Here is a 15597-nt window from a genome sequence, read left to right on the forward strand (position 1 = left end):
TGGGTTTTTAATTTGTTTGTTTTCTTTCATCTTTTTTTCCCCTTCTGATCCAAAAGTACAGTGATTCAGTTCCCACTGAGGTGCCTTTCCCAAAGAAAGGCTAAAAACTAAAGACCTTGTGGTTGCCATTCAAAGGGAAATCATGCAACAAAGGTCTTATTAAGACCCTGGAGTTCTGTTTGCCTGACTTGATTACCTGATGATTAGAAACACCCTATAATGATTGGGCCTGCTGTCCCGAGGGAGTGCCCCCTTCAGGAAAAGCAACCTTTGTCATTGTACTTTTGTCATTGAAAAGGTAAAACATTCACTGCTCCCTCCCCTCCCCTTTCTAGATTTCCTGAAATTGTGGAAATCTAGGGAAGACTGCTCTGTCTGGAGATGCATGCATACATGCAGGAAAACACATGTACACATGCATGCATGAACTAAGGTGCACGCGTGCACGCACACACACTAACCCATCTGTGCACACGTTGAGGAAAAGAGGGAGGAATTGGGGGGGGGGCGAGGGAAAGGAAGGCATCGTTGTTTACTGAGGTGTCAGGAGGAACTCTGAGCACATTGCCTAGATCCTCACAACAATAATACTCATTGACAACGTGTGTTGACAATATTCAGCCAATTTTACAGATGGAAAAGCTGCTTTGCAAAACGTAACTTCCCTAAGGACACAGAGCTAGTGAGGTAGACGAGCTAGGCCCCATCCACGGGATTCCTTTTTTCACCATGTCAAGGAGGCTATAACATGGAAGAGATGTGACTGGGTCTAGAGGAGCACGATTCAGGTTGACAAGAGGAGAAACCATTCTAAATAAGATGAAGATTCGTGAATGAAGGACGGACTCTGGGATGGGCAGTGCTGTTCTATAGCGGAGGTCGTGGAAGCACAGAAGTTGCACAGGGCAGACTTCACTGGAAAGCTTTGGGAAGGTTGTCCGATGCAACCATTTTTAGGACTAAATCTTGCAAACTCTTGACATTTGACGTCCAGTCCATGTGGAAGGAATGTACAAGAAGATAACTGTTACAGCAGCTTTGTTTATAACTGCCAACGCTGGAAAAAACCAAGATGCCTGCATTACATAAATGAATCCAAAACTGGTGTAGCCATCTGATGGGAATAGTATTCCGCGATGAAATGAGCTATCAAGCCACCCAAAGACACAGAAGACTCTTAAATGCACACTGCTCATGGAAAGGACTTGATTTGAAAGGTTACATACTGTTGGGTCCCAGCTATGCAGCATTCTGGAAAAGGCAAAACTAAGGGCATAGTAAAAAGAGCGATAGTTGTCAGAGGTTGGGGAAGGAAAGGATTAACAGGTAGAGGATTTTAGGACAGGGGAACCGTTCCAGACAATTCTGCAATGGTGGATACATGTCAGTATCTGTTTGTCAAAACCCACAAAATGTGCAACCCCGAGTGAACCTGAATGTCAACTATGGACTTGAGCAACAGTGCATCAATATTGACTCATAATTGTTAACAAATGCACCAAACCAGTGCAAGACGGCAAAAGGTGGGGAAATTGGGAGTGGAAGAGGGATCATATGAAAACTTCCTGCGGCGCCGGCACACCGGGTTCTAGTCCTGGTCATGGCGCCAGATTCTGTCCCAGTTGCTCCTCTTCCAGTCCAGCTCTCTGCTGTGGCCTGGGAATGCAGTGGAGGATGGCCCACGTGCTTGAGCCCTGCACCCGCATGGGAGACCAGGAGAAGCACCTGGCTCCTGGCTTCGGATCAGCATAGTGCACCGGCTGCGGCAGCCACTGGGGGGGGAACCAACAGAAAAGGAAGATCTTTCAGTCTCTCTCTCTCTCTCACTGTCCACTCTGCCTGTCAAAAAAAAAAAAAAAAAAAGAAAGAAAGAAACTTCCTGTACTTCTCATTCAACTTTTTCCTGTAAATCTAAAACTACCCCTTATTAAATTATTACTTGACAAAACAAAACGGGAGATCAGTGGACTAGACCACTGATCTAGATAGAATGGGCTCTCACTAACCAGCTCTGGAACTCTGAGCAAATCACAGCGTCTCTGGGTCTTAGAGACCAGGAGATCAAGGCATGGCCCACACCAGAGGACATCCTGGGGGACACTCTGGGATAATGAGGACTTGCCACACTTTCTGCCTTCATTGAAGGCTGAAGGAGAGCTCTGGGCCCTTGGACCTCAAGGCCTATGGATATCACCCCCCTGAGTGTCTCTGGGTGTTTGCAACAAGAGGTGAAGATGGGCAGTACCACTTCCCCCATGCACACGCGTTCATTCCCCACTTAGGGGTCCCAACTGCCAGCATGTTTGTGGTCATGGTATTTGCTTGCTTAGACGAGTGACCACTTCCCAGATGCTCACAAATGTGTGTTTTTCAGGGCTGGGTATTTTGTGGCATGATAGAAACTGGCACCCACAAAATGTGTTGACTGTAAAGGAGTGCATGTGAGAAGTAAAACATCTTCCCCTCTACAAGAAGCTGCTGAGCTCATGTGCTGAGCTCCCAGACAGAAAGTTGGCCTTTGCAGGCCCTGCAGTCACCATGGCGATGACGGTGTGAGTGGCAGCTCTCAGCAGGGCACCCCGCGGGCACTCACATTGGCCAGCAGAGGCAGCCTCCGGTGTCCCTGGATCCAGGGACCTCACCTCCTTCAAGTGCTGCTCCCCTCGCTGCCTCCCAGAGCTGGCCCAGAGCAGGGTGAGGCTTGTGCTTCTCTCAGAGGTCAGCCTTGACATTAATGCCTCGCAAAGCACAATTGTATTTAGGGATTTCAGCGGGCACAGTATAAAAATATTAAATTATTCTTTAATGGGGTCAGCATTTGGCGAAGTACTTAAAATGCCACTTGGGATGTCCACCTCCCATCAGTGCCTGGGTTCAAGTCCCAGCTCCACTCCTGATTCCAGCTTCCTGCTAATGAGCACCCTGGAAGCTTCAGATGATGGCTCAACTAGTTGGGAGTTCCTGATTCTCACCTTTGGCCTGGCCCAGGCCCAGCCATTGCGGATATCTGGTGAGTGAACCAGTGGATAGGAGATCTCTGTCTGCCTCTCTTGCTTGTCTCTTTGCCTTTAAAATAAATTAAACAAATAAAAATTTTTAAACATTTATTTATTTATTTGAAAGGCAGAGTCAGAGAGAGAGAGAGAGAGAGATTCCATTTGCTAGTTTACTCCCTAAGTGGCCACAATGGCCAGGGCTGGCCCAGTCTGAAGCCAGGAGTTTTTCCAAATCTCCCACATGGGTACAGGTACCCAAGAACTTGGGCCATCTCTGCTGCTTTCCCTGGTGCATTATCAAGGAGTTAGATTGGAAGTGGAGCAGCCAGGACTCGAACTGTCATCCTTATGGCATGCCGGCACCACAGGTGGCAGCTTAACCTGCTATCCCACAATGCTGCCCCCCCCCCAAATAAAATAAAGTAAAAATATTGCTCATGGAGAGGGAGAATGTAAGTGCCAACTAGGATAGGTAATTTAATTTTACAGAAAAACAAATGCAGTTACTTCAAAAAGTTTGTGGCTGGGCCGGCACTGTGGCACAGTGGGTTAAAGCCCTGGCCTGAAGTGCCGGCATCCCATATGGGCACTGGTTCTAGTCCCGGCTGCTCCACTTACGATACAGCTCTCTGCTATGGCCTGGGAAAGCAGGAGAAGATGGTCCAAGTGCTTGGGCCCCTGCACCCATGTGGGAGACCCAGAGGAAGCTCCTAACTCCTGGCTTCAGAATGGCACAGCTCCAGCCATTGCAGCCAACTGGGGAGTGAACCAGCGGATAGAAGACCTCTCTCTCTGTCTCTACCTCTCTCTCTGTAACTCTTTTAAATAAATAAAATAAATGTTTTTTAAAAAGTGTGGCAAATAGAATTAAAAGATATTTTGGACCAAAAGAGTTTGAAATGCATGCTTTTTTCCGTAATATGCATTTCCATTAACCTTTTTCTTTTTTGAAGACTTCCTCATATGTATGGAAATATGGATCACTTTTAGATTGTGCCTAATTTTTCTATGAATACATTATATACAGTTTGCAAAGAGAAAATATCATCAACTTTTCCTAGAGTGTAAACTATAAATACACAAGACTGAAACGGCTGTGTGTACATGATGTTAGAGATGCACACATGTAAAACATTCCATAGTATATTTACCCACACAGTTGATTTGCTGCAAGACGCTGTATTTACAGGTTTTAACTGCGTTCTGTGGGACAGGGCAACATGCATTGTTTATATATGTTGACATGTATGATTGAAAACTAAGTGGCTGGGCAGAGGTTTGGTCTTCATGAATTTGAAACTATTCCAGAGTTGAAATTACGTGTGGTTAAGGAGGGAGTAAGGAGTGGGAGGGGAGCTGAATGTCAACTGATTCCAAAATAGTAAACCAGGGTAAATACCAACAAATGAATAATTAAACACCCCCTACTCCATTCAAATTGCAAACGCAGGTGCTATTTCTGCCATTGAGGCAAAGAGGGACTCTGCTTCTGTTGACCTGTGATACTTGAAAGAGGCAGAGGTGGGCACAGGGGGCTGGGAGGCAGGCAGCTCTCTGTGGCAGCTCCGTCCACTGCTTCCCAGCCAGGATTCCAGAAGGCAAAGTCAGAAAGGCCCACGCACAGGCAGCTGAACGCTTGGCTTGATGCATCTACACAAGGTGTCTTCTAGCATCCAGGATGTAGGACTTTAATACTCATTTTGTTCGGAAAAAAATTTGAAATCGGATAGAATGTGATCTGGAGTGCTAGAGTGCTTGGCCACACAGGGAACCCAGCTCAGAGAAGCCGCATTGGCACCATGGGGGTTTCTCAAGTGTGGGGTCCACTGTGGGTTGCCTTTCACGTGCTGACCTCAGGGGTTCACCTTACCAGTGCACATACATTCTCTATCGCCCTCCCCAGCCGTTGGGGGTACCTCTATCCTTTGACACACATCATGAATGTCATATCAAGTCTGCTTATTCTCTCTTTATCCGTAATTTAGGGGCTGGCGCTGTGGCATAGTAGGTTAAGCCTCTGTCTGCAGCACCAGCATCCACATGGGCGCCAGTTAGTGTCCCAGCTGCTCCTCTTCCAACCCAGCACCCTGCTAATGGCCTGGAAAAGCAGTGGAAGATGGCCCAGGTCCTTGAGCCCTGTACCCATGGGGGAGACCCGGAAGGAGCTCCTGGCTCCTGGCTTGGGATTGGCCAAGCTCCTACCATTGCCGTCATTTGGGGGAGTGAACCAGAGGATGGAAGAACTCTCTCTCTGTCTGTGGTTCTATATCTCAAATAAATTTTTAAAAAAATGAAAATCAGTAATTCAGCCTATGAATCCTTGACTTAAGCTGCACATTGGAAAATTCTCCATCTTGCCTTTCTGCTAGTTTTCTACACAGCTTTGGGCAAATCATTGCACCAAGGAGAACATACTCATGAGTAGAATCATATCCCTAGGGGAGGAATCACTGGTAACGTTTATTAGGGTCACATCAAATCATTCTGGAAATGCATGGTGTACCCTGAGCTTCAAATAGAGAAGCTAGAAGGTCTCTCAGAACTTATAGCTGCCTTCTATTTATTTGTGTGTGTTCTATTTGAAAACAAAGAGACAGAGAGACAGAGACAGAGAGAGAGTGAATCTTCCACCTGCTGGTTCACTCCCCAAAGCCAGAAGCCCAGAACTCAATCCAGGTCTCCCACATGGGTAGCAGGCACCCAACTACTTGAGCCATCATCAGCTGTCTCCCAGGATGCACATTAGCAAGAAGCTGGAAACAGAAGGAGAGCCAAGACTCGAACCCAGCACTCCTATAAGGAGGCAGCATCTTACCCTCTGGGCCAAACACCAGCCCTGCTCCCTACTTTGAATTCCAATGAATGTAGAAATGAGGCTGAAGAGTTTGCTCTCCCACTCTGCAGCCACATTAAGTGGCCAGGTCGGTGTGATGGGTCAGTGTGAGAGCAGAGGGAAGGTGATGTGTGTTACTCTGCCTCTGCCCCCAATCCAGGGTAAGACCCAAGATGCAGATCTAGAGTAGCCGGCCCTGGGATCCCAGGCCCAGAGCTGCCCAAGGTTCCTTCTGTCTACCTGAATATGACAAAGACTGCTGGTGATCTGTCCAATCCTAAAGGAACCTCTGAGGGCAGGCCTTTGGGGCAGTGATGGAGACACTGCATGGGATGCCTGCGTCCCATATCGGAGTGCCTGATCTGAGTCCCACCTCCACTTCTGACCCCAGCTCCCTGTTAATGTGCACCTTGGCAGCCAGCAGATGATAACCCAAGTACTTGGGCCCCTGCCACCCATGTGGGAGACCTGGATTGAGGTCCTGGCTCCTGTTTCTGCTTGGCCCAGCCCTGGCTGTTGTGAGCATTTGGGAAGTGAATTAGTAGGTAGATAGAAGATCTCTGTCTCTCAAATAAATAAAAAATAAATAAAACATATATACAAATATGTATATAAAAATAAATAAATAAGGGGGGCTTTTAATTTTTGGCTAGCAATGCTGCTCTGAGTGGAACCCTCATTGTCAGCCTCCTTTGCAGCTAGGCATGCAACTCCAGGAAAAGCTGGGTGCAACTCCTAAGGACTACACATGAAGGAGGGAGGGGACATGTTCTTTGCTTTTCTTCTCCTGTCTGCTACTAGAATAAGGATGTGATTGCAGGAGCCTGAGCATCCATCTTGGCTCATGAAGTAGAAGCTACATTCTGGGCAAGGTAGAAGAGAATCGTGCTCCTGGCACTGTAGAGTAAAACAACGCTCCAGACTGAACCATCTCAAATCCTTGTATGTGAAAGAGAAATACATGTTTTTAGTATTTAAGCCATAATTATGTGGGGATTTCTTCCACCTCGGCAGACTAATCCTAACTGCTTTGACTCTTACGCTGACCCCCTCAGACTTCTCCAGAACTAACGGAAATGCCTGCTTATTCCTGGAGCAGCCTCTCCGATAGTCATCCTGACTGGGAACAAGTTAGCATCAGGTGACCCGGCCGGAATGCCTCTGCTCACGGCCATCCGCTCCTGTCTGTGTGGATCCTCTCCCACCCAGGGTCATTCACAAGGCAAGCAGGAGAGAGCGGCCGGCTGGGCAAGGCTCCAGACCACAGTGATGGCCACACACACATGCCCAGCTGGGGGGTCCAGTCCGAGTGGCCATATGGTTTCACACCCTTTGCCCCAAATAGCCAGTCTCTGAATTGGCCAAACTTTGGGTGTTTGTGTTCACTTGGCTGTGTTCCTATTCATTACGAGTGCTTTTCCCATAAGAACGACCCGGTGGGCTCGCTGTACACACCATCTGTCTGAAAGGCTTCAGCATGACCGGGTTCCTGTTCAACCTTGCACAACTCCTAAGTGAACAGACATTCCCCTCCACCACCACAACCCTGCCAGTCCACTGCACGTTTAACTCTAGGGTGCCAAGGCTAGTAATCAAACACAGGCAAAACTTCAGCTACCTCTCTCTCTCCCTCTCTCTCTCTCTCTCTCTCTCTCACACACACACACACCCTCTGAGCTGGGCACACCCAGGCCAAGGACCATTGGCTAGAATATAGTCCACTGCAAAAAACCAAAAGGTGGTGATGGAGCAACCCAGGGTCAGTGCTTCAGGTTGAATGTTTTCATCTCGGTGTGTGAGACACATGAACAATAGAGGTTAATTACTCACAGCTCATGAGTATAAAACTAGGTAAACTCTGAATATAGCAGGCGTTTGGTTATAGGGCCCCCTTTATGCCTTCCTGTAGCTTATCCAGCACCTACAAGCAGATAGAAGTCAAGGCCTGTGCTTGTCCTCTGCCGTCAAGCTTGGAGACCCTTGTCATTCTTCTGCATCTCCTGAGCACCCAGCGTAATGCAGCAGTAAAGGAAGAGCAAGTGCTGTGCATCCAGACGGCCTTGGCCTTGCATAGCCATATAATTCTGAACGAATGACTTCATCCTGCCACGTCTCGATCGCCTTACCAAAAATAAAGAGACAATAATAGCTCTAGGCTGTGCTGCAGATTAAGTTAGATAGTGTGTGACGCTGTCAGCAAATGGGAGCTATTATTAAATCACAGTGGCCCAGGGATTAAGAGCTCAAGAAACAGAGTTTTCCAAAAAGCAAGACCCCTGTATGATTCAGGAATTTTCCTACACATCACCAGGCCCTCTCTCGAAGACATTCAGTCATTCGCTAGTCATTCAGCCAAAAGGTACAACACATCACTACTTACCAAATACTGGAGGAAAAGCAAGGGGTGCTGAGACACGCAAGGCATGGTCCTTGTCCTCAAGGTGCTTATGATCAAGGTGCTTAAGAAGTCAGAAAGTGTTACAAGAAGCAAGAGATGCTGCGCTAGAAATCTTACTGAATCAGAGAGTGCCCAAGACTGTGGTGGTCCGTTCCACGCAGGGGAGAAGTATGTGAATATGAAAGCCAGAGAAGGCTTTCAGGAAGAAGTGGTTCTGAGCTGGGGCTTGAAAAATGAGTCAGTGTTGGTCTGGCAGCCCGTCCTCAGCACAAGTGGCAGAGGGGGAAGGGAGAGGGAGACCAACACCAGGCTGGTTTGCGGGGCCACAGGGAGTATTCCCACCCCCCAGGGTGAGGGTTTAACTTGGAAAGGAGGCACAGGCTGGGGGGTTGGAGGTAAGGGGAGGGATCTTTGTCTTGATCCTACAAATGACAAGGAGCTCACTCAACAAATGTCAGCCACCATGCAACAGAGACGGACGGAGATGCCCACAGAAGGGACCAGGCAATGCCACAATGACCAGGTTTCTAGTCTCGAGAGACAATGGGGAAGCTGCGTTCACCCACCAGGCGGCAGGGCCCTTGTCCCCTGTGTCCTCTGGAATCCCCTGCAAGACCCCCTGTCCTGCCGCGTCCCCCCCCCCCCAACTTGGTATTTCTGTTTCCTCAGGAGTCAGTTTTCTGCCAGATGATGGCTCCTTGTCTTATTTTGACAATCCCAGACATACCAGCACCCATCAGTCTATGCTGTTTATTGTACACATTTGCATTTAAACTGGGATGTTCTCAGATAATGCTTTCAACCAAATGCAGAAGAACACTCACTGTTAGAATTTCAGTCGCTCTGGGTGAATAAGAGATTTCTGCACAAGAAAATGATGTTTTATCACTAGCCCCAAGCTGTGAAATCTGCTCCTTTTTTGGTGCTTGTTGTCAACAAAACCTTGTCTGAAAAAAATAAGTTGCCAGTACAAAAGCTGGGAGAGTAACCACATCTGACAGCGGCAGCACAATCATATGAACTTTTGGCTGCATCCCAGTGGCGGTATGTGGTAGCCACTGGATGCATGATGAAAGGATAAAAGGAAGACAGAGGGAAGGAGAGGAAATGAGATCCAACCCATTCTCTTTTTTTAATACATGGCATCCAGCATGAAACTTGTTGACTAAAAGCAGATTTTTTTTTTCATTCCTATGGGAGCGGGGCAAGAGATACAGATATCCAATTTATTGCCACTCACCCTTTTATCCTAAAACTGAAAACATTTGAGTGTTCCAAAAGCATCCTGTTGTATGCTCTTTATTGGATGCACAGATCTATGTTAATGGACAATTTTAATGGTTGCAAAGTCAAATTGCAAAACAAAAATTTTTAGAGGTCTTGATATATTAGGTGGAATTTTCATTTACTTTTCAAGACTAGCTGTAATATAGATTATAACACTTATGTTGCTCTTGGGATGCAGCAATCAGAACTCCTTGGGTACATGGCCTAGAGTTAAGGTTAATGCAGCGAAGAACTGTAACACACTGACGTTCAATGCTGGATGATGCAATGTGAAAAACTCCGTGGCAAATGCAAGCTGTAGAGAAGCTCTTCTTGAAGCCTTTGGAGTCCAAGCAAGTCACGGCGTATTTTCCCTCCATCCTCTGTGATCAATGGTGCCCTGACACTTTCCCCACAAATAGGCCATGATTTAGGACAGACAACAAGAGAGTCATGGAAATAATGGATTAATGGGGGCCTTCAAGCAGTCAACTTATAACAAGAAATGAAACCTGAACTCTTTGAACTGAATTTTTAGGGGAAGCCCACTCAGGCCCTTGAGAGGGAAACATCAAAGTTTGAAGGGCAGCTATGGGCAAAGCTCCCCCGCTTACACCAGACTGCCACAAATTCAACCTGACACACGTTTAGAGCGCGTCTTGTGTGCCAACGGAGATGGAAAGGAAAGCGACGCAGGCTTGTCCTCGGGACCTCACAGCGATTGTCTCCCGGGTGCTCGCTGCTCTGTGAACCACTGCTCCCCTCTGTCCTCGGCCACTCCACCCAGGACCCAGGCAGCAGGGGTTGTCCCAGGCACTCCGAGGATGCTCGCCCTCCCTCCGGATAACAGGAAGCACAATTACAACCACTTTTTCATCACTTTGGCAAAGACAAAGAAGTTTCGAAATAGAATGGGTTGGTAAGAGTGTAAGGTAAAAGCAAACTTCCGCATTTCAGCTAAGAGTGGCAAGAGCTACAATCTTTACCAAAAAGCAATTTAGTATGGGTTGAGCAACCCTGAACCACAATTCTAGGGACCACGGGTCCTTGGGACTTCGGATTCTGGGGGTGGGGGATGGGGCAGAATTTGGGGGGATGATCTATACATCATTAGACACCTTGAGAATGCATACCAAGTCTATAGGTGTTTCAGGCTATGATACACATAGCCTGAAGATAATTTCATGCAACATTTTAGCACACCTGTGTTTTTACTGCAACCCATGACATGAAGCCAGCTGTGGAATTTCCCACTTAACAGTATCACGTCAGTGCTCAAAAAGTGTTGTGTTTTGGAGCATTTAAGATTTTGGATTTTTAGATTAGGGATGCTTAACCTATATTTATCTAAAGTTCAAATGCACACGAGAGTCAATTTGAGAACTCCACTTCTAGAAATATATTGCCCCTTACAATACGTTCCCCATGCATAAAATGATGCGTGTTAGGTGTGGCAGCGTTGGAAACTCCAACAATCAGCGTCCAGGATGGTCTGAAGGAGGCGGGCATCCAAGTTCCCTGGAAGGAGCGTTCTCAAGCAGTTTTGCAAAGAATCTGTGAGGACGAACCATGCTTGAGCCCACATAAAACACACCCATAAATAAAATCAGAGACATGGATGGGAGGGCGCAGGCACTGCGGTTACGTTGCTTTGTCTTGGTCTGCTTGTGCTTCTGAAACAGAATATCTATGGCTAGACAATCTGCAATGAACAGAGATTTACTTTTTCCAATTCTGAAGGCTGAAGTTCAAGGTCAAGCTCATATCTGGCAGGGCCCTTCTTGCTGCCTTATCCCAGGGTGGAAGGTAAAAGGGCGAAGAGTGCCTGATGGGTGGGGGAGCGGAAGTGATCCTTTCAGCAGCAGCCCACTCCCACAGGAACTGGCCCACTCTGGCAACAGTGGCATTCATCCAGACGCAAGGGCAGAGCCTTCCTAAGCTGATCACCTCTTAAAGACCCTACTTCTCTGCCTACTTGCACTGGGGATTCAGTTTCCAATACACGAAGTCTGAAGGACACGTTCAAACCACAACCAGCTCGATGCAATCAGGCAGACACGTCTGATAGTTCACGCCCAGGCGGCCCCCTGCAGACACCAGGCAGGAGAGGGCTTGAGGAGTCCAGGTGACAAAAGTGACAAGCTTGCAGGAGTGGAGGGCACTGAGAACTGGACCGACCATCTCTGCGTGCTGGGGGAGGGCAGCCCCGAAACAGCAGAGCACGTTCTGCACCCATGCTTTGCTGTCTTCCCAGTGCCCGTCCTGTCCCTCTCAGAAAAGAGGTTTGTAGGGACAAAGGAAAGCCAGTCCTACCCTCTTGTCACCTGCTCCTACGATATAACAGCTTGTCTTGGCTCCAAATGCCTCTCAGGCCATACCCAGCACCTCTGTCTGTTACCTAAAGAGAATATAACATTCGACAAGAGGAAACCAATGTGATTACTCAGAACAGGAGCCAAACCCAGAAGGGTGGTGGTGAGTTTTCAGTGGTGAATATATCCAAGACTCTTTCTTTGTATAGACTTCCCAGATGTTTAACAGAAATGGAGAAGCCACTCAGGACCACGTCACCAGCCTCCAAACTGGTCTTGCTGCTCATCCCCACCGCAGGCAAGTCTTCTCTCTGTAGCTGGGTTTATTTCACCCAAAGTCCACTGTGTTTATCAATTTGCCAAAGGGTGGGATCATACATGTTCCAAAATTCTAAGCTTGGCTTTTACAACTGTCTGGAGAGAGCCAGTATTTCCAGCACTAATCCCAGCCAAACTCAAGGCAAGTGGGTTGATTCATCCATTCTCTGAGAAAGCATTTTCCATCTTTGTGTTGGTTACCTGGCATCCAACTCAGCCCCCATCATCATGTATTGACACCTTGCTACCTTTCAAAACCCAACTCAATACCACCTCTTTCAGGAAGACCTTCCTGATTCTCCCAGCTAGAAGCACTTGCTCTCTCTCTCTCTCTCATTCTCTCTCTTTCTCCTGAACTTCCGTAGGCCCTTATGTTCCCAGCCTGCCTTCTCTTGACCCTTTTTACATTGCTTAGCATCACTGGTGCCTTCTAAACAGGCTGTACTCTTGAATAGGCTGAATTTAGGATTTTCTGGACCTCGAATTCCCTGATATTTCACAGTACTTAGTACTATACTTCACATGTGATGTGGACTCACAGATTTTAGATGGGCAGGAACCTGCTATTGACTAAGGTTTTTGTCTCCTCTCCCCAAACTTTTTCCCCTTTTATTTGAAAGGCAGAGTTGCATAGAGAAGGGGAAAGACAGAGAGAGAGAGAAGTCTTCTATCTGTTGGTTCACTCCCCCAATGGCCACAACAGCCAGGGCTGGGCCAGGCCAAAGCCAGGAGCCAGGAGCTTCTTCTGGGTCTCTCATGTGGGTGTAGGGGCCCAAGTACTTGGGCCATCCTCCACTGCTGTCCCAGACCATTAGCAGGGAGCTGCATTAGAAGTGGAACAGCCAGGACTCAAACCGGCACCCATATAGGATGCCGGTGCCGCTTAACCTACTATACCACAGTGCCACCTCCTCCTTTTTTTCCTCCAAATTCTTGTGTTGAAGTTCCTAATATGAGCTAGGACCTTTGGGAGATAATTAGATTTAGAATACGTCATGAGGGCAACCCCCCCTCCCCCCCGCCATATGAGTCCATGGTGAGAAGGCAGCCATCTGAAAGCCGGGAAGGGGGCCCTCACCAGCATCCAACCGTGCTGACACCCCGATCTCAGACTTGGCAGCTTCCCAATTTAAAGGCAAATAAAATTCTGCTGCTTAAGGCGCCCAGTCCATGGCATCGTGTGTGGCAGCCTGAACTGATCAAGACAGGGTTATTAGCAGCCCTTAATCCAGGCTTCTTATTCCCCCCATGGTTAAGAACCAGATCCAAAGGACACAGGGCACAGCAAGCTCTGACCCCCGAGAACACCGAATGAAAGCGAAGGCTTACACCAATAGTGTATTTTTTTAAAACATATCCATACTTCAAACTCTTTTTATCCTAGCTTAGAAATAACAAACCAGGGGACCAAAGAGCCTTCAGCAAAGCCTGAAATTGAACTCTGTGCTTAAAAGGCTACCAGGAAGGACAAACTGGAAGACGTGTATTTGGTTATGACAATGTATTACTGCAGGGCTGGGAACTGGGCAAACAGAAGCAGACGGGGGGGATTTCTAACCTCAGGAGGCTTCTCTCACCTGTACACAGAACTAAGCGAACAAGACTTCAGGGCTACTACCACTGTGTTACCCTCGTACCGGGTTTCACACCCCATAGTGGGCATCCAGGTACAGGGGTGAAATCTGGAACAGCCAGCAGAGACGTGACCATCTTCATGCAGCCCAAGATCGTCTTGAGCCTTAGCTCCCCAGAGGGGGCAAAGAAAGTCACTCAGCTGCCGAGTGCTGGAGTTGAGACTTGAATACTGTGTGTGTGTGTGTGTGTGTGTGTGTGTGTGATGGAGACAAAGGGACAAAGACAGAGCTATAGGACACTCTGTACTCCAAGGTCATGTTCAAAGAAGTCTCAGAAATGTTCTTTATCAACGAGTAGCTGAAAGACAACTAGACTACCAGTGGGAGACCTGGAGTCTGGTTCCAGCTCTGCCACCAGTTCACTGCTGACTATCACTCAGCTCTCCCCTTCGGTTTCTCCCACTGTGAAGGGAGAGTGTTGAAGAGTTTTGTCTTTGATTCGTATCAGGGCATGTGTGACTTTCAGAGTTCAGTAGATCAGTCTAAGTCACTTCTAAAACCTTCTGAGTCCTGGCTCAGGTCCGCAGGAGGAAGACATTATCCACAGCTCTTCTTCCCAAACTCTGCACGTGTGGAGGTGGAGACAAGACTGTGCATCCGTCTCAATGCAACAGGCGCTTAAGCTCATGCTGTCACGCTAGCGCAAGGACCCGGGTGGACCATTTGCGCCAGGGTGCTCCACATGGCTCTGGAGGGCAAAGTCAGGTATGCAGAAGATGGAAAGATTTGCTCCACTGAGACCAACAACCGGTGCATTTCTCACACTTCCTTCCCTTGGAAACCTAAGATCCTCTGTGCTCCCGCCTGATTTAGAAAACAAACACTAGCCCCAGACCAGTAACTACCCAAATCATCGTAAATCAGCAAAAAATGCACAGCACCAAGATTCCTTTCTACAGCAGGGTCTGTATTTGTTAACCAGATGCATTACTAATAAAACACAGAAAGTGCAAGTGTTTAAGATGTGTTTATTTTTATTTCAACACAAATAATTTCTAATCAAATTCACAAAATGTCAATGAACTCACGTTTTTATAATTAAGATTTATTTTATTTCTTTATTTGAAAGAGAGAGAGAGAGAGGGAGAGAGGGAGGAGAGAGAGAGAGAGAAGGAAGAAGAATTTTCTATCCTCTGGTTCACTCTCCAAATGGCTGAGTCAGGAGCCAGGAACTCCATCCTGGTCTCCCACCCTGTGGGAGGTCCCACATGGGTATTAGGGGTCCAAGGAGCTGGGTCATCTTCCACTGCCTTCCCAGGCACATTAGCAGGGAGTTGGATTGGAAGCAGAAAAGCTGGGGCTCCAAGTGCATTCCGATATGGAATGCTGATGTCACAGGCAGTGGCTTAACCCACTGCGCTGCAACACCAGCCCCAGTGGCCTCATATCTTCAGTGCAACTAAGAATAACCACCAGGGGAAAGACGATAAGGCGTGTTTTTCACAACTGAGAAATCTTAAATATGAGTTATCATTCATTAAAATAATAAACACACCACCTGCTAACAAAAATAACGTGTTTATGAAAACAACTGTGTTTCCCAAAACAAACAGAAAAGTTTACTACGTGAAAATACGCTAAGTCAGTCACAAAAAGACAAATAGTACATGAGTCCACTAATCTGCGGCCCCTAGAGTTCATGGACACACAGTGGAACGGGGTTGCCAGAGGCTGAGGCTGAAGGGAGAATATTGAGTGTGGCAGAGTTTTAGCTTTGCAGGCAGAAGAGTTTTGCACAACAGTGTAAATGCATTTAACGCCACAGAACCATATACTGAAAAATGGTTGAGATGGAAAATTTTATGTTAAGTGTATTTTACCACAGTCAATTTTTTAAAAA

At 47.3% G+C, this 15597-nt stretch overlaps 1 long non-coding RNA gene across 2 annotated transcripts; it reads right to left on the reverse strand.

Annotated features, from left to right (window-relative positions):
- Window positions 1-607: 607 nt before the first annotated feature.
- Window positions 608-8499, reverse strand: LOC149121751 (uncharacterized). 2 transcript variants are annotated; one of them, XR_016222563.1, is made up of 3 exons: window positions 8210-8499; window positions 2973-3066; window positions 608-1772 (listed from the first exon to the last, which is right to left on the reverse strand). It is a non-coding gene; the product is annotated as an uncharacterized LOC149121751 (long non-coding RNA). The 2 variants fall into 2 exon arrangements; XR_016222562.1 differs by lacking the exon at window positions 8210-8499 and adding an exon at window positions 7660-7940.
- Window positions 8500-15597: the final 7098 nt, after the last annotated feature.

This window comes from Oryctolagus cuniculus, chromosome 16, assembly GCF_051225735.1.
Source record: "Oryctolagus cuniculus isolate XC-2025 breed Fujian yellow rabbit chromosome 16, ASM5122573v1, whole genome shotgun sequence".
In the NCBI taxonomy this organism is placed as follows: Eukaryota; Metazoa; Chordata; class Mammalia; order Lagomorpha; family Leporidae; genus Oryctolagus; species Oryctolagus cuniculus.